Genomic DNA, 17,615 nt, shown 5'->3' on the forward strand with positions numbered 1-17,615 from the left:
TTAAGTTGCATTAAGGATACATCTGGAGACAAAAATAGGAGCCAACTTTTTATTTGCAATGCACCATAAATCATTATTTACACATTAACTACCCTAGGATTTCCATTCAAAATCAACCTAGAAAATCAACTAAATGTATTCTCACCGACGTTCCCATGCCTTTGCCACGGCCAGAAAACCATCTCCCATTAATATAAAATGGATAAATCAGTTTGTTAAAAATCTCTTTTAAAAGCTACCTGTTTAGTCTTCACAGGCACAACCTCAGCACACAACTTGGTTAAATCGCAAATCAGCCAAGACATCAAGGCAATATTCTGGACACAAACATTTCAACTTCCTATCCCCCAGAATACTTAAAAGAGATTACATTTTATCATGTCACCATGCCCTATAAAACTAGGGTCATAGTAGAGCCACATCCATGTACCTTTATAAATATAGGGGCCAATATTGTCCCGTGCAATATTTTATTGATTCACAGATAAATGCTAAGGAACCTTGAACAGAAGAACTGTTCTATTTTAAAAGCATGTGCAGTGCACCTTCTGGATCTGGCCATTGACTTACCAGACAGAACAATTTTATTTAAACATTTTCCTCAAAGTCAGTGTTGGGATAGTCAGAAATAGTGTTGGGACCGATGCTGCCGATAACCCTGTCCCATATATATGATATGATGTTATTGAGGGTGAGTTTCCAGCGTTAATACATGATTGGGGGAGGGGCACACATTCTATGAGACAGGAGCAGTTTACTCTTGTGGATCAATAACCACCTCTAATATGCTTCCAATATTTTAGCGCAAGGTCTCTCCCTTCAACAGCACGCACGCACAAACACGCTTACACAGATGCCAGTCTTCGAGAGGCTCCCTGGCTTAAACACTGACAAACGAAGACCACACTCCTGTGTCTATCGATCAGTTGCTAGATCACTCCTGCCCAAAGCCCTCAGTCTCTTCAATCGCAAACATCAATTTCTCCTTCAGCTGCTCATAGCTTTTGTAAGGAGGCAGATCCAATCGATTGAAGCTAGAAAAGGGGGAAAAAGAGGCAGGTTCGTTATCTGTCGAATGAAGCCTTTACTCTGTTTTAACCTTGACTCTTCCATACAGTACTCACCAGGTGTGACTTCTGGGCAGCCAGTTCTCCTTTCCCACCTTCTCAATGCAGAACTTCTGCGGGCCATTGCTCCCTACAAAACCAAATATGTAAGTCACTAACCCATCTACTTACAGGTAAAAAGGGCAGATTGTATTTGTCATCCACCCATGAGGGGAAGGAACAGCCTCAAACTTACCCAATAGGTCAGAAAAGCCTCCAACAGGAAGGCGACAGGTGCCTGTTACGAACTGGAGGAGTCTCATCCGCTTTTCGTTGTCCATCTCTTTGATGAGCTGGAAGGAAAGTACAGTATGTCCAGGCATGTTCTTTAGTGCGTGATCTGAATGGAATGATACTGAGGAGATGTGGCATCTGACTGTAGCACAGGTGAGGAGTAACACTGACCTGCCAGAACCAGAGGACCTGCTTGCTGCTGCGTGCGTAGTGTCTGTAGATGGTGTTCCTCTGCCAGTCTGTCAGGTCGATCTCCTGCATCCCACACAGCATCACCTGCAGGAAGTGGACACATCACAATTGGTTCAATGGAACAACTGATCTTTACCAGAGTGAATATTGGGAATCTGGTGTAAATAAGTATGCCAAACTAAGACTCATACCTCCAGTTCTTTGGCGTCAAAGTACTGCAGGTACTGCTGTGGGAGGACCTCGTTGAAACCCTCAAAGAAGGCCTGGGTCTGCTCCTCCACACCTCTGGACAACCGCCACTCTGCTACAAGCCTGGGGGAGAAACACAGACCATCAAGGCACCACACACCAGGACAGTAGTGAAAAGGGGTCAGAGGTACCAAGAGGGGAGAAGGCGGCCATACGCTGAGACAGACCTAATATACTCCCCCTTGTTCTCCTCAGTGACCAGGACCTCGCCACCGTCCGGCTTGAGCTCATGAGTGGTGATTTCACCCAGAATCTCTTTGTCCACAGAGAAGTACATCTCTAGGCCACACTCCTCAATGTCATTCTCCCTAAAGTATACAAAAAGATGACAAAGACATGTGTCAGCGACTTAACACAGAAAACAACAACTTTATGAAAAATGGGACCAAAATATTAAACAAACATTAACATCCTTTACAACCAAAGTTAATATCAGTGCAGCTTCCGCAGAAGACTCACTTAATCCAAATAAGAGAATTGTAGAATTCTGTGTCAATGGACTCAAGATCTTTCAGTGCCCATGGCTTGTTCAGCATGCGCTTGTAGAACGGCAGCGAGAAGCCTGTGTCAATGAACTTCCCATGGAAAAGAGCCTGGGAAAAGAGATCAGGAGGTTAACATCTAAAAATATAGAACTGCATCAGATGTTTGCACTTGCAAACATATCACATTGCAGTAGAAGTTGAACTTAATGACTCAAAATAGTTACCATAGCGATGAAGCGTCCAATGAATTTAAAGTATTTAAGGTGGTCAGGGTTGATGTATGAGGCAGGGTTGATCTGCAGGCAGTAGTTGTCCTTCCCAGCATATTCAAATAGGCAGTACATGGGGTTCAGCACCTCGTGAGACAGCAGGAAAAACCACTCCCTACAGAGGAAGAAATTGATAACTCATCACAATACCTCTCTGCAAGCATCCAACTAACACCATACTTTATAACGTGGTCAAATAACTGGTAGACAACCACTTATCTAGGATATTTTACAAGGCAATTCAAAAAGCTGAAACCTTGACCAAAGGCAACTTCATCACTACGACGACATTTATTGGAGTGCAATAACTGTACAAGAGCACATTAGAGCTTTACCTTGCCACCCCACCATAATCGAGGCCTTCTTCCCCAGGGAATATGATCCATAGTCTCCTGCGGAGGTCCTGTGCATTGAAGCTCATTATCTACAACGGAAAGAGTCAAATTAATATGGACAACATGTCAGTGTCAGCATGATCATTTGGGAGGATGTTTACTCACTTGTTGGAACGAGTCCTCAAACAGGGTTTTGCGGGTGACAGTGATCTTGATGTGCTGAGGCATTGACAATTGCTGGACAAGAAGAGGAATTGTTAAGTGATTTTGAAGCATGTGAATTTTTTCAGAATGGGCCAACAGAAATAACAGGTCATCATTTTCATTTAATTGAGTCACTGTATTGGAATTCATGTGGTTCTGTTGATCATAAAAACAATGACAATGTTTAACCACTCAAACTCAGAAGGCATGACACCTACCTGGCACCAGAATCTGAAGTACTGGACTTTGGCTTTAAAGTCTCGAACGTAAGTAATCTGGGGCCCATTTTCACTGTTTTATAGTAAGCGGGAAAGAACAAGGCACACATTGTCACACATCATGGCCAAAACACAAATCAGACTTGTCAGATTACCTGGCTTTTACTATAGTTTATGAGAACTATACAATACTGTCAAATCATAGACCCCAGACATACAATGGTATGTGTTCACTACTCTCTTCAAAAATAACAAAATGGCAAGATAATGACAATTGTTTCAGCCAAAACATGCTGCATGTGAGCAGACAAACAGCTAGAGGGGAAATATCAATAACCTCAGTCCTGTGAAAAGGCACCAAACTGGTAATTCCTGTTAGTTGGGGAATAGAGGCAAAGTCACAGCTGCACAGAGAACAGTCATGTTGACAGTACACCATCATCCTTCAGGTGTGGCTCATTACAATACTAAAAGATAGACAGTACAGTATCGGTTCAGCCCATTTTAGTCATCCTTATTTGACATTTTTAGAACATAAAGGGCTGTTATTAGTAGCAACACTTCCATCACCAGTCTGTTTTAGGTCAAAACTAGTCTCAAACAGAACTGTGTTCGCTACATACAGCCTAGTTTTATTCTAAAATATGGCCTCAAGAAAAATGATTTAGTCAGAGTGGGAGCCCAATGCTTTTATATCAAGTGAATGGAATCTTGTGACGTACAGTGAGGATGTTCCAGTGCGAGGGTCGATGTATGTAGTGGCTCTCCTGTTGTGGTCCACAAAGTATGGGATGCCGTCGACAGTGAACCTCATCTCCCAGCCCTCTGGAAGAGGCTTTTCATTCAGCAGCCTGAGAGAGAGACTGTCTGTCATCACTTGGACCAAGAGTCAGACACAGATCTGCACAATGTCTGAATTAACACTTCAATTCCAGCGCATGAGCATGTGGAGAGTACTAGAACCAGGGGCTGAGCTAATCTTGCCAGGATAGCCCCTACGGAGGTTAAAAGTAGCTGTTAGAATACATATCTGCACTAAGAGTAGCACAGATGAACTTCTCACCCCTGAGTGCGAGGGTCCTCCCACTGTGTAGTCCGTGTGGTGTGTTGGACAAAGTACACTCTCTCGTTGCTGTCAGTTCTTTTCTCTGAGGACGTAAAGCAATTTATGAAAAATTCTAGAAAATATTTAATGAATCTGTGCGATGTGAGATAGTGAGATCTTACCCCATCCATGTGGCAGCGGGCCCAGGGGATCAAACTGCTTATTCTCAGTGGCTGGAACCTGGTCCTGGAGCTTCAGTGTACCAGAGAAAATAAGGAATAATATTTGAACAAAGTTTAAAAATTTAAACTGATCAAGATTGGTTAAATATCACCAACTGAAAGAGGGGAAACTGTTTACAGCACAATATGTAAAGAATTAAGAGAAGCAGACAATCTGATAAGGCTGACAAACACTAATAGATTGTCTGGACACAACAGCAAGGCCCAATTAATTACATTTCATAGTTAGAGCAGTTATAGGAAGATAATATCATGTCTGGCTTGCCAGCTAGCTCATTTGGCTAAATAAAGCCAGGGGTAGCATCCCCCTTTAGTTCTTTAGTTCCTAATAAACTTCCTGTAAATTACCCAATCCATTTGATGGCATTATCATTTCACACAGTGTAAATAGCAGCTTTCCCCATTTATTTAAAATCTTCATCTCTTGAGTGTTTCACAACTGTTCAGTACTGTTATTGAAGGAACTGAGCACTTGATTTGACCAGTCAGAGTTCCCACTTACCCCATTCACCCCAAATATGAAGCGCTGGTTGAACTGCTGCATGGCACCCTGTAGCTGGTTGCGTTGGTGCTGCCACTGTTCATAGTTCCGCACCGTCTCCATGGTGGGCCGTTGCCAGGTGGTAGTTCTGGTGATGTGGTCTACAAAGTAGACCCTGCCCATGGGGTCCACTCGCCGCTCCCACCTACACACAGGACAAAGAGGAACAGGGGAGACAGTATAAGAGCTTTGGCATTTAGTATCTTCTAGTAACAAAGACACCATTCCCTGTGTTAGTATGGAGGTAGGAAAAATGCATTTGAATACTGTATGTAGAATGTACAGTGCCTTGCGAAAGTATTCGGCCCCCTTGAACTTTGCAACCTTTTGCCACATTTCAGGCTGCAAACAGAAAGATATAAAACTGTATTTTTTTGTGAAGAATCAACAACAAGTGGGACACAATCATAAAGTGGAACGACATTTATTGGATATTTCAAACTTTTTTAACAAATCAAAAACTGATAAATTGGGCGTGCAAAATTATTCAGCCCCTTTACTTTCGGTGCAGCAAACTCTCTCCAGAAGTTCAGTGAGGATCTCTGAATGATCCAATGTTGACCTAAATGACTAATGATGATAAATACAATCCACCTGTGTGTAATCAAGTCTACGTATAAATGCACCTCCACTGTGATAGTCTCAGAGGTCCGTTAAAAGCGCAGAGAACATCATGAAGAACAAGGAACACACCAGGCAGGTCCGAGATACTGTTGTGAAGAAGTTTAAAGCCGGATTTGGATACAAAAAGATTTCCCAAGCTTTAAACATCCCAAGGAGCACTGTGCAAGCGATAATATTGAAATGGAAGGAGTATCCGACCACTGCAAATCTACCAAGACCTGGCCGTCCCTCTAAACTTTCAGCTCATACAAGGAGAAGACTGATCAGAGATGCAGCCAAGAGGCCCATGATCACTCTGGATGAACTGCAGAGATCTACAGCTGAGGTGGGAGACTCTGTCCATAGGACAACAATCAGTCGTATATTTCACAAATCTGGCCTTTATGGAAGAGTGGCAAGAAGAAAGCCATTTCTTAAAGATATCCATAAAAGGTGTCGTTTAAAGTTTGCCACAAGCCACCTGGGAGACACACCAAACATGTGGAAGAAGGTGCTCTGGTCAGATGAAACCAAAATTGAACTTTTTGGCAACAATGCAAAACATTATGTTTGGGGTAAAAGCAACACAGCGCATCACCCTGAACACACCATACCCACTGTCAAACATGGTGGTGGCAGCATCATGGTTTGGGCCTGCTTTTCTTCAGCAGGGACAGGGAAGATGGTTAAAATTGATGGGAAGATGGATGGAGCCAAATACAGGACCATTCTGGAAGAAAACCTGACGGAGTCTGCAAAAGACCTGAGACTGGGACGGAGATTTGTCTTCCAACAAGACAATGATCCAAAACATAAAGCAAAATCTACAATAGAATGGTTCAAAAATAAACATATCCAGGTGTTAGAATGGCCAGGTCAAAGTCCAGACCTGAATCCAATCGAGAATCTGTGGAAATAACTGAAAACTGCTGTTCACAAATGCTCTCCATCCAACCTCACTGAGCTCGAGCTGTTTTGCAAGGAGGAATGGGAAAAAATTTCAGTCTCTCGATGTGCAAAACTGATAGAGACATACCCCAAGCGACTTACAGCTATAATCGCAGCAAAAGGTGGCGTTACAAAGTATTAACTTAAGGGGGCTGAATAATTTTGCACGGCCAATTTTTCAGTTTTTGATTTGTTAAAAAAGTTTGAAATATCCAAAAAATGTCGTTCCACTTCATGATTGTGTCCCACTTGTTGTTGATTCTTCACAAAAAAAAATACAGTTTTATATCTTTATGTTTGAAGCCTGAAATGTGGCAAAAGGTCGCAAAGTTCAAGGGGGCCGAATACTTTCGCAAGGCACTGTATATTGTAGTTGGAGTATCAGTTGAGTATGAAGATACAGGATATGTAATGGGAGTTACCCAGAAGGTAGAGGCTCAGGCCGCTCCCACGTCGTCCTCTTTTCCACATGATCTACAAAATACAGCCTTCCGTTCTGATCCACCCTCTGCTCCCATCTTCACAGCAACACAAAGAAAATGTTTACACTTTAAAAAAAAAAAACAGTCCACCAGCTAAAAAAGCTAGAATCCAAATCACATCAGGTAGTGTTGAGTTACAGTATAAAAATGATGAGACTAAGTTTATATCTGGAGTACTTCTCCTGTCCAATTCGGTGTCCTGTGTGAATCTAAGTGTGCGTTCTCTAATTCTCTCCTTCTCTCTCTCGGAGGACCTGAGCCCTAGGACCATGCCCCAGGACTACCTGACATGATGACTCCTTGCTGTCCCCAGTCCACCTGGCCGTGCTGCTGCTCCAGTTTCAACTGACCTGAGCCCTAGGACCATGCTCCAGGACTACTTGACATGATGACTCCTTGCTGTCCCCAGTCCACCTGGCCGTGCTGCTGCTCCAGTTTCAACTGTTCTGCCTTATTATTATTCGACCATGCTGGTCATTTATGAACATTTGAACATCTTGGCCATGTTCTGTTATAATCTCTACCCGGCACAGCCAGAAGAGGACTGGCCACCCCACATAGCCTGGTTCCTCTCTAGGTTTCTTCCTAGGTTTTGGCTTTTCTAGGGAGTTTTTCCTAGCCACCGTGCTTCTACACCTGCATTGCTTGCTGTTTGGGGTTTTAGGCTGGGTTTCTGTACAGCACTTTGAGATATCAGCTGATGTACGAAGGGCTATATAAATAAATTTGATTTGATTTGATTTGAAGTAACCCTGGAGCAATAATAACAGGTAATTGCAGTTGGTAAGCAGTCGCAGCAGACATATTTCAAACAGCTCTCTTGCTCACATCTTCAGTTTAACAAAACATGTCAGATGAACTCCTGAGTTGTATTGACACCACTAACTGCCTAACTGAGTGTTACTGCCAGACCGATCAACATGGATGGCTTGACCCTTACCCAGGAAGCAGTGGGCCTGCAGCGACAGTGGGGACTCTGGGGGGGCCTGGAGCAACACTGGCTGCTTGTCTGGCTGCTATTGCTTGGCTCTGGTCGTGTGTAGGTGGTGGGGCATTGAGGTCTGCGGCTGGTACTGCAGGTGCAGGCATACGGACTGGGGTTTCTGAGCTGGGGCCATCGCTTCCTTCAGTTGGTATGGAACTATTAGAGGATGCTGCCGAAAGCCAGTGAATGAGAAAAAAGATTGGGTGAGTTTGAGAAAACGACACTAAATGGTTGTTTTCTGCCACATTATCTGACAAATGCATACAAAACAAAGCATAAAGCAAAACACCATGCCATAAAATCCCCAGGAGCATTAGTGTTGATTTAAGATGGGCTAAGAGGTTGACCCACTCACCTGGAGAGGAGGTTGGTCTGCGCGGGGTGGGTGGTGGGGGTCGGGAGGGCCTGGGGGGCCGTAGAGGATTCCCTTGGAGCCCCCTGCTGACAGAGCGGGAGACCCTGTGCCGTTCACTGCGACCACACGCCCAGTTGGGGAAGCTCTGTGCTCCAAACCATCCACAGAAGGAGAGCCGTCTCTACTCCTCCTGCCACAAGGTCAACTATTAACTCTGTTCATAAGCAAGACCATCATTACCACAGTAACCAGGAATAATAGGCTTACCTCACATCATGATCCCCATTGTGTTGCGATTCCCCATTTGACATACCTGAGATCAGAAACACAAACAGAGTTGTGAACTGAACATACTGATGGGAAGCTGGAGCTTATTTTCTGGGCAGGTTGGGAAAACCATAACTCTCCCATAAATCAATACAGATAACAATGCGGATAACATTGCACAGAGCAGACGCACTTCGGCTGTTGGCCTCGACAGCAGAGGCAAACATCTCTGGGTCGACTTGCATGCCGTCCAGACAGACAGACAGGTCCCCCACCACATCGGTCTGGTCTTTGTCTGCACTCAGCTGCAGGGTCTGCACCACCTCAGAGACTGAAGGGAAAAAAACCATGGAACAAAATCATTGGTTATCAGAGATGGGGGAAAGAACCTAGTTACAAATCGGGATATTATTTTTCACAAAATATCGTATTGTCAATAAGCTGAATATTATGTTTGCACTAGTTGGCTGTATCTGCACCAAAACTATAGTATTTTTCCTTCATAACTTGTTCTCCATCTTTTTAAATAGGGGGACAATTTGTTTTCAGCACTTTAATTTCCATGACTGATCAAAACTTATTTTCTCATGTCCCTCTCTTGTCCCTCTGCAGCAGACATATGGTGAGCAATATGTTTGGAATATCGAGTTGCAATAAATTCGCATTATCCAATCGCAATACATCATATCAGAACCTAAGTATCACGATAATGTCGTATCGTGAGGTCCCTGGCAATTCCCAGCACTATTGGTTATGTCATAAAAAGCCTCCTTCCACTCAGTTCCTTGTCTGTCAAAAGCCTTTATCAGCACTTTGAGTCATCCTGCCACTTTGCACCAGGACCAGGATGATAACCTTGAGTTTGAAACACAAGAGGGACATTAAAGACCTGCTTGGATAGTATACCTCATAGGCTATGACCAATTATTATCTTGGTTGTCACCTTATGAAATATATCTTCAACAAACTAGTGGGAAAAAAAGTCATGGAGAGATCATTCCCGTAAAAGGAATACAAGGAGAGTCAAACAAATATACAGCCATAAGAAACAGAGTAATTACCCTACTCTAAAACTAAGCTGTCATTGTTTACTGCTTTGTCAAAATAGGAGACTGGTGTGATATGTTCAATCTGGTTTGTCTTAAACTGTATTTAGAAAATTGGCAGGGGACTGAATGAACTCTTTATGAAGGGGAAGTAATCTCATCTGCCTCTTATCTGTGACATCACACAGTCAAAGCAGAGGGAGGTGCTTGTGGCTGTGTTATGTAAGAGAGAGAGCACAGACACAGTACAGGCCCTTATCACACAGCCAAGCAAGGTATGCATAACATGATTACAAGGAAGGCACTCACTATTCATGTCGTTGGATTTGAGTGTGTCGCTGACCTCCAGAGTTGCCATGCCTAACAATACGTCCGACTTCAAGGTCTGGTGACTCCATACCCGGAAGATGAGCTTGCTGAAAGGAGTGACAATTCTATTGCAGAGATAAAAGAAAAACATACAATGAAGATCACATTGGTTAATTCACTGGGAATATAGCATACATTTTAGGTGAGAGTTGATCAGACACGAAATAGTCTAAGATAATTATTATCAAATATCTGAAAACAAAACAAACAGCGTTAGCATGGAGGCAAATAGAAGCAAGTGTCCATGCCCACTATTACAGCTGCCTATTTAAACCCTGAATATTTGCATGAAAAGAGTTATGGAAGCGCATCAGCTTACTCAACCATAGTATAACTGCTCTGAATTCTCCACACCAAGACATACTGAAATTGGAGAGGGACTTTAAATTAAGAAGGGACTGCAGAGTAAGACTCCAGAGCTATATAAAGAAGGGATTGATTGTGTGGATGTGTTGGCACTTGGCACTACTAAATCATGAGTGGATCCTCAGTCAACCCTATACACTTGCAAGAGAATTTGTACTCGTTAAATTAATAGGCGGCTGTTCCTTGTTCTCAACAATAACACGATGACAACTTACACAGTGAGCAGCTGCTTCCATTTGGGACTGTGGGTGTTGTTGCATTTTTCGGTCTTTTTGGACTGGCCGTCAACTGCAACTTCAACATATGGACTGGGGCCAAACCAGTTCTTCTTGTTCTCTTTCAGTTTTGCTGATAGCACTGAGGAGATGAAGAGTGTTGTGAATTAGGGCAGAGCTAGAAGGAAAACTGTCTGTTGGAAGTTTGACAGCAGCTCGGTTAGTAGTCGGGGTGCTTGCAATGCCTGGGTAGTGGGTTCGATTTCGCCACCCATACATAAAAATGTATGCACACATGACTAAATGACATATATTACTATATTATAGGGCACTTCGGGTCAATTCTGTTTTATGAACATCGCCCACACCCTGAGAGAGCGTTTCCTATGTTTGGTATAGACTAAGCCCTTCAACACCCAAAATAAATGACAAGGATCAGGATTAAGAACCTACCCATAATTTGCAGTTGTGCCTTCATGGGGTAGCCATTCCCAGGGCCTGGTTTAGCAATGCTGGAGGCCATGACATACCTGCAACAAAACACCACACTCAGTCAACCATTCAATGGACCAACGCACATTCCAAAATATTTTATTTCCAAGTTACAGCCTTTCTATCCTCTGTCTCACTGCATTGTGAGAGACGCTTTATGATATTACAGTGAGCTTATTTAAATGTGATGTTATCTGATTGTAATGAAACAAAATAGCATGGTCAGCATTCTGTTAGTTACACTATTACCACCCAGCAACTAACTGTTCTCTGGAAAATGCCTCACGTGTGATACCATACCACAAGTAACTTTCTAGGGAAAATCAAACTGGTGAAAGTAGCACCAGGAATCATAGCAGAGTCCTCATTCCTGGTTTGTAGTTACCTCATTGTGCATAATGTACACTAAAGTGCATTCAGACTCCTTGGCTTTTTTCATATTGCTACGTTAGGGCCTTATTCTTAAAGTGAAAGAAAATATTTTATTTCCTCTTCAATCTACACACAATACCCCATAATGACAAAGCAAAAACAGTTGTTTTTCTAAATTGTTGCAGATTAACTAAAAATAAAAAACAGTAACACCTTATTTACATTTGCTATGAGACTCGAAATTGAGCTCAGGCGCATCATGTTTCCATTAAACATCCTTGATTGGAGTCCACCTGTGGTAAATTCAATTGATTGGACATGATTTGGAAAGGCACACCTGTCTATATAAAAAGGTCCCACAGTTGACAGGATTGTGTTGAAGCACAGATTTGGGGAAGGGTACCAAAACATTTATGCAGCATTGATGGTGACCAAGAACACAGTGGCGTCCATCATTCTGAAATGGAAGAAATTTGGAACCACCAAGACTCGTCCTAGACCTGGCTGCTCCGGCCAAACTGAGCAATCAGGGGAGAAGGGCCTTGGTCAGGGAGGTGACCAAGAACTGTCCCTCTGACAGAGCACTGGAGTTCCTCTGTGGAGATGAGAGAACCTTCCATCTCTGCAGCACTCCACCAATCAGGCCTTTAGGGTAGAGTGGCCGGACGGAAGCCACTCCACGGTAAAAGGCACATGGCAGGGATTGGGAAACTAGTCACGATTGAGGGAAAGATGAACACTCCAGAGCGCTCAGGACAGAAGACCAGGGCAAAGGTTCCCCTTCCAACAGGACATAGACCCGAAGCACACAGCCAAGACAAGGCAGGAGTGGCTCTGGGACAAGTCTCAATGTCCTTGAGTGCCAAAGCCCAGACTTGAACACGATCCAACATCTTTGGAGAGACCTGAAAATAGCTGTGCGGTGACGCTTCTCATCCAACCTGACAGAGCTTGAGAGGATCTGCAGAGAAGAATGGGAGAAACTCCCCAAATACAGGTGTGCTAATCTTGTAGCGTCATATCCAAAAAGACTCAGGGTTTAATGGTTGCCAAAGGTGCTTTAACAAAGTACTGAGTAAAGGTTCTGAATACTTATGTAAATGTTTTATTTCACAATTTTGAAAAAGTCGAGGGGTCTGAATACTTTCCAAATGCACAGTACATGACCAAAAGTATGTGGACACCTGCTCGAACATATCATTCCAAAATTATGGGCGATTAGACCTGGCTCACAGTCGGCGTACAAATTCATCCCAACGGTGCTTGATGGGGTTGAGGTCAAAGCTCTGTGCAGGCCATTCCAAGTTCTTCCACACCGATCTCAACCAACCATTTCTGTATGGAACTTGTGTTGTGTACAGGGGCATTGTCATGCTGAAACAGGAAAGGACCTTCCCCAAACTGTTGCCACAAAGTTGGAAGCACAGAATCGTCTAGAATGTCATTGTATGCTTTAGCGTTAAGATTTACCTTAATTGGAACTAAGGGGCCTAGGCCGAACCATGAAAAACAGCCCCAGACCATTATTCCTCCTCCCAAACTTTACAGTTGGCACTACGCATTGGGGCAGGTAGGGTTCTCCTGACATCCGCCAAACCCAGATTTGTCCTTCGGACTGCCAGATGGTGAAGCGTGATTCATCACTCCAGAGAACGCATTTCCACTGCTCCAGAGTCCAATGGCAGCAAGCTTTACATCACTCCAGCCGACACTTGGACTTGCGCATGGTGATCTTAGGCTTGTGTGCGGTTGCTCGGCCATGGAAGCCCAATTCATAAAGCTCCTGACAAAACAGTTATTATGCTAATGTAGCTTCCAGGGGCAGTTTGGAACTTGGTAGTGAGTGTTGTAAACAAGGACAGGCGATTTTTACACGCATCAGCACTCGCAGTTCCCATTCTGTGAGCTTCTGTGGCCTAACACTTCGCGGCTGAGCCGATGTCGCTCTTGGACGTTTTCACATCACAATAACAGCACTTACAGTTGACCGGGGCAGAAATTTGACAAACCGATGAAAGGTGACAGTGCCACGTTGAAAGTCACTGAGCTCTTCAGTAAGGCCATTCTACTGTTGATGTTTGTCTATGGAGATTGCATGGCTGCGTGCTCAATTTTATACACCTGTCAGCAACAGGTGCAGCTGAAATAGCAGAATCCACTCATTTGAAGCAGTGTCTACATACACTATATTACACAAAAGTATATTCCTGGCCTTTCTCCCCTATGCAAATGAGAGGAAAAAGCTCTTGACCAACTAACTTTGGTTGTACCCGGAGTCAATAATTTATTACTGCTGATCCTGGGCATACAGTGAGCGACTGCTTTGTGTGCCAGGTAACTCACTAGTCAGAAACGACCAGGATCAGACTCACCTTAAGGCAATGATTACATCCCTCAGCTAAATATCAGATGATGCACAAATGGATAAAAAAGTGGAAACACAGCCTAGGCTATTAGAGTTGATTACAGGTGGTTGTGAATTTTGGAATGCCTACACCACACCCTGCTTCAGGGCAAGAAGTAGGCTAGCGGATGGCAGTAGTCACGTCAATAAACCATGAATCCTAATCAAGTATCAAGTCCCTAGGTTTCAAGTACGAGTCAGTCCTTTATACTCGAGTCACAAGGCCCTTGTCAGTGTTAAAAGCTGCAGTTCAACCATTTTTGTATCGACGTTATGTTACATTGTTACACAATGCAAGGCTAACTTGATAATACAGCTACGTAACATTTGCTGTTGTAGCTGGTATGTTGAATTACTCAAAAGAGAGCTTTTCTAACAACAAAAGTCTTCTAAACTCCCATGGCTAGTTGAAGGGGGAAAGTTGGAAATTAGAAAATGCTCCTTAATTAAATTAAAATCCTTTTTCCTCATGAAATAATCCAACAAGGTATACACCGCCATCTAGTCTTGTTGGATTACTTCATGCAGCAAAAACATATTTAATTTAATAACTGAGCATAAATGCATTTCAACTTTCCCCCTAAAACTAGCTTTGGGAGTTTAGATACCGGTAACGTCCATATCGAGAATGAATTAAGTATTGCCAAGGTTAGACGAAAAGATCCTGATTAAAGGCAAAATAGCAGCTTAAGCAACCGTACACGACCTCAGGAAAGCTCTTCTTTTTGACAAGGCTAGTAGGCTACTACCTTCCACATAAACTACTGTTTGGGTTAGGTTATGTCTTTGGGTTTAGCTAATGCACTACCAAGTTAATAGTTAACATAAGAACTGACAAAAATCAAATATTGGTTGGTCCCATGTTTCATGGGCTGAAATAAAATATTTGTTTTAGAGAATTTGGCAGTACGTCCAACTAGCCTCACAACCGCAGACCACTTGTAACCACGCCAGCCCAGGACCTACCGATATGGCTTCTTCACTTGCGGGATTGTCTGAGACCTGCCACCCGCCAGCTGATGAAACTATGAAATATTTCTGTGTGTAATAAAAGCCCTTTTGTGGGGGGAAAAAACTCATTCTGATTGGCTGGGCATAGATCCCCAGTGGGTGGGCCTATGCCCACCCAGGCCTCACCCCTGCCCAGTTATGTGAAATCCATAGATGGAGGTCCTAATGGATGTATTTCAATTGAATGACTTCCTTATATGAACTGAAACTCAGTAAAATATTTTAAATTGTTGAATTTATATTGTTGTTCAGTATAATATGCACACAGGCATGTTTAACTTGTTTTTAAAGTATTGTTTAGAGTGCAACATTCCAGGAAGAGCTTTGTTTCTTGAAGAATGCAACTTATAAATGCCAAACAACTTCCTTACCAATCATTACCCACAATGCATTGAGAAAGGTTAGCTACATTTACCCAGCCCCACCCCTCAGTTCAAACAAATTGGAAGGGCGGGGTTGTTGAAATTATAGTATGCTTTATGAACACATGTGACTGGATGACAGCAAGAGAACCCCAACGTCATTTTACGCAATAACAATGTCTGGAGAACATAAACACAGCTAACTTTGATAGCATTTTGTTTGCCATCGCTAGGATTAGATGTTAACCATCAGTCGCATGACATTAGCAAAAGGCAAAGTGTAGGTATCCCCGACGTGTTTGACAATGAAGAAGGCTAACGCGTTTAGCCTAGTTAGCTGAGTGGCTAAATTAGATGTAGTCTAACTCAAAACGAGTGAAATTACAACCTTGAAACTCCGCTATCTACTAGCTAGCGAAATGTCATTTACGTTCTGCTCCGGGATACAGAGCTTGGATGCAATATTTGTGTTGTTTACGTGTTACATATCAGCTGGCAACTTATGAATAGTTATACCATCTATGAATGGGTTACTCACAACTGCTCGTGACAGCACAAGAGCACGAAATACAAAAAATAAATTAAATAAAAAGCTGGCAGGTTAGCCTGTGTCGTGGCTGACTGACCCAGTGTTTAGGCTAAATATTGTGGTTGAGGAGTTTCCACCTCGGATATTATGCTTACCCGAATCCAAGGGCAGAAGAAGTTCAAGACGTGACAGGCAACTTTCCTTAATATCCCGGTCTGTTTTGGTTCTTTTGCGGCTTCACTTCAAGAAATACACTTCCACCATATTCGTAATCGTCTCACGTGACCGAAACAAGGTGGTGCGCACGCATACTATTTCTGTGGTGTTTATCTGCGGTTGGCATCCAACTTTATGGTGTATTACCGCCACCTACTGTACTGGAATGTGGGCCAGAGACGGGGGGGAAGTAAATCCGTAGTTCCGGTTCTCTTAAAAATGTACTCCACATCCTTTCTCCTAAAGGTCTGTTTAGCTAGCACATCTACTTCCTCATTTCCTTTCACCCCCACATGGGCTGGGACCCAAGCAAAAACTTCAGGACACACATCTGTCTCACCCGTGCATGAATTTGGAGCACCGCATATAGCTATATGAGCTAAGTGTTTGCATACTCATCAGCACAGTACATGAATCAGAGCATATATCTATTATGTTTGTCTTGACTTCCACCACTCACTGCAAGGCCAACAGTACAGCCATCAGTTTTGCAGTGCATACAGCCATGTGGTCTGTAATACGTTTCCGTACTGCAAAACCACTTCCCTGTACAGCAAAGGCTGACCCAGTGTGACATGTCCATGGATCTTTTGATCCATCTGTATAAATGAGCATACAATCTTGAAATACAGTGCCTTCGGAAAGTATTCAGACCCCTTGACTTTTTCCACATGTATTCTATTATTCTAAAATGGATTAAAATCCATCTACACACAATACCCCATAATGATGAAGCACAAAACAGGTTTTTATACATTTTTGCAAATGTATAAAAACAATCTAAGAGAAATACCTTATTTACATGTATTCAGACACTTTGCTTTGAGTCTTGAAATTGAGCTACGGTGCATCCTGTTTCCATTGGTCATCCTTGAGATGTTTTCCAACTTGATTGGAGTCCACCTGTGGTAAATACAATTGATTGGACATGATTAGGAAAGGCAAACACCCGTCTATATAAGGTCCCACGGTTTATGTCAGAGCAAAAACCAAGCCATGAGGTTGAAGGAATTGTCCGTAGAGCTCCGAGACAGGATTGTGTCAAGGCACAGATCTGGGGAAGGGTACCAAAAAATGTCTGCAGCATTGAAGATCCCCAAGAACACAGTGGCCTCCATTATTCTTAAATGGAAGAAGTTTGGAACCCCCAAGACTTTTCCTAGAGCTGGCCGCCCCAGCCAAACTGAGCAATCAGGGAGAATGGCCTTGGTCAAGGAGGTGACCAAGAACTTGATGGTCACTCTGACAAAGCTCTAGAGTTCCTCTGTGGAGATGTTCCTCTGTGGAGATGGGAGAACCTTTCAGAAGGACAACCATCTATGCTGCACAAATTAGGCCTTCATTGTAGAGTGGCCAGACGGAAGCCATTCCTCAGTAAAAGTCACATGACAGCCTGCTTGGTTTTTGCCAAAAAGGTAGCTAAAGACTCTCAGACCATGAGAAACAAGATTCTCTAGTCTGATGAAACCAAGA

At 43.2% G+C, this 17,615-nt stretch overlaps 1 pseudogene; it reads right to left on the bottom strand.

Annotated features, from left to right (window-relative positions):
• Positions 1–35: 35 nt before the first annotated feature.
• Positions 36–16,232, bottom strand: LOC135504297 (E3 ubiquitin-protein ligase Itchy-like; annotated as a pseudogene).
• Positions 16,233–17,615: the final 1,383 nt, after the last annotated feature.

The sequence above is a fragment of the Oncorhynchus masou genome, chromosome 18 (assembly GCF_036934945.1).
Source record: "Oncorhynchus masou masou isolate Uvic2021 chromosome 18, UVic_Omas_1.1, whole genome shotgun sequence".
NCBI classification, from domain to species: Eukaryota; Metazoa; Chordata; class Actinopteri; order Salmoniformes; family Salmonidae; genus Oncorhynchus; species Oncorhynchus masou.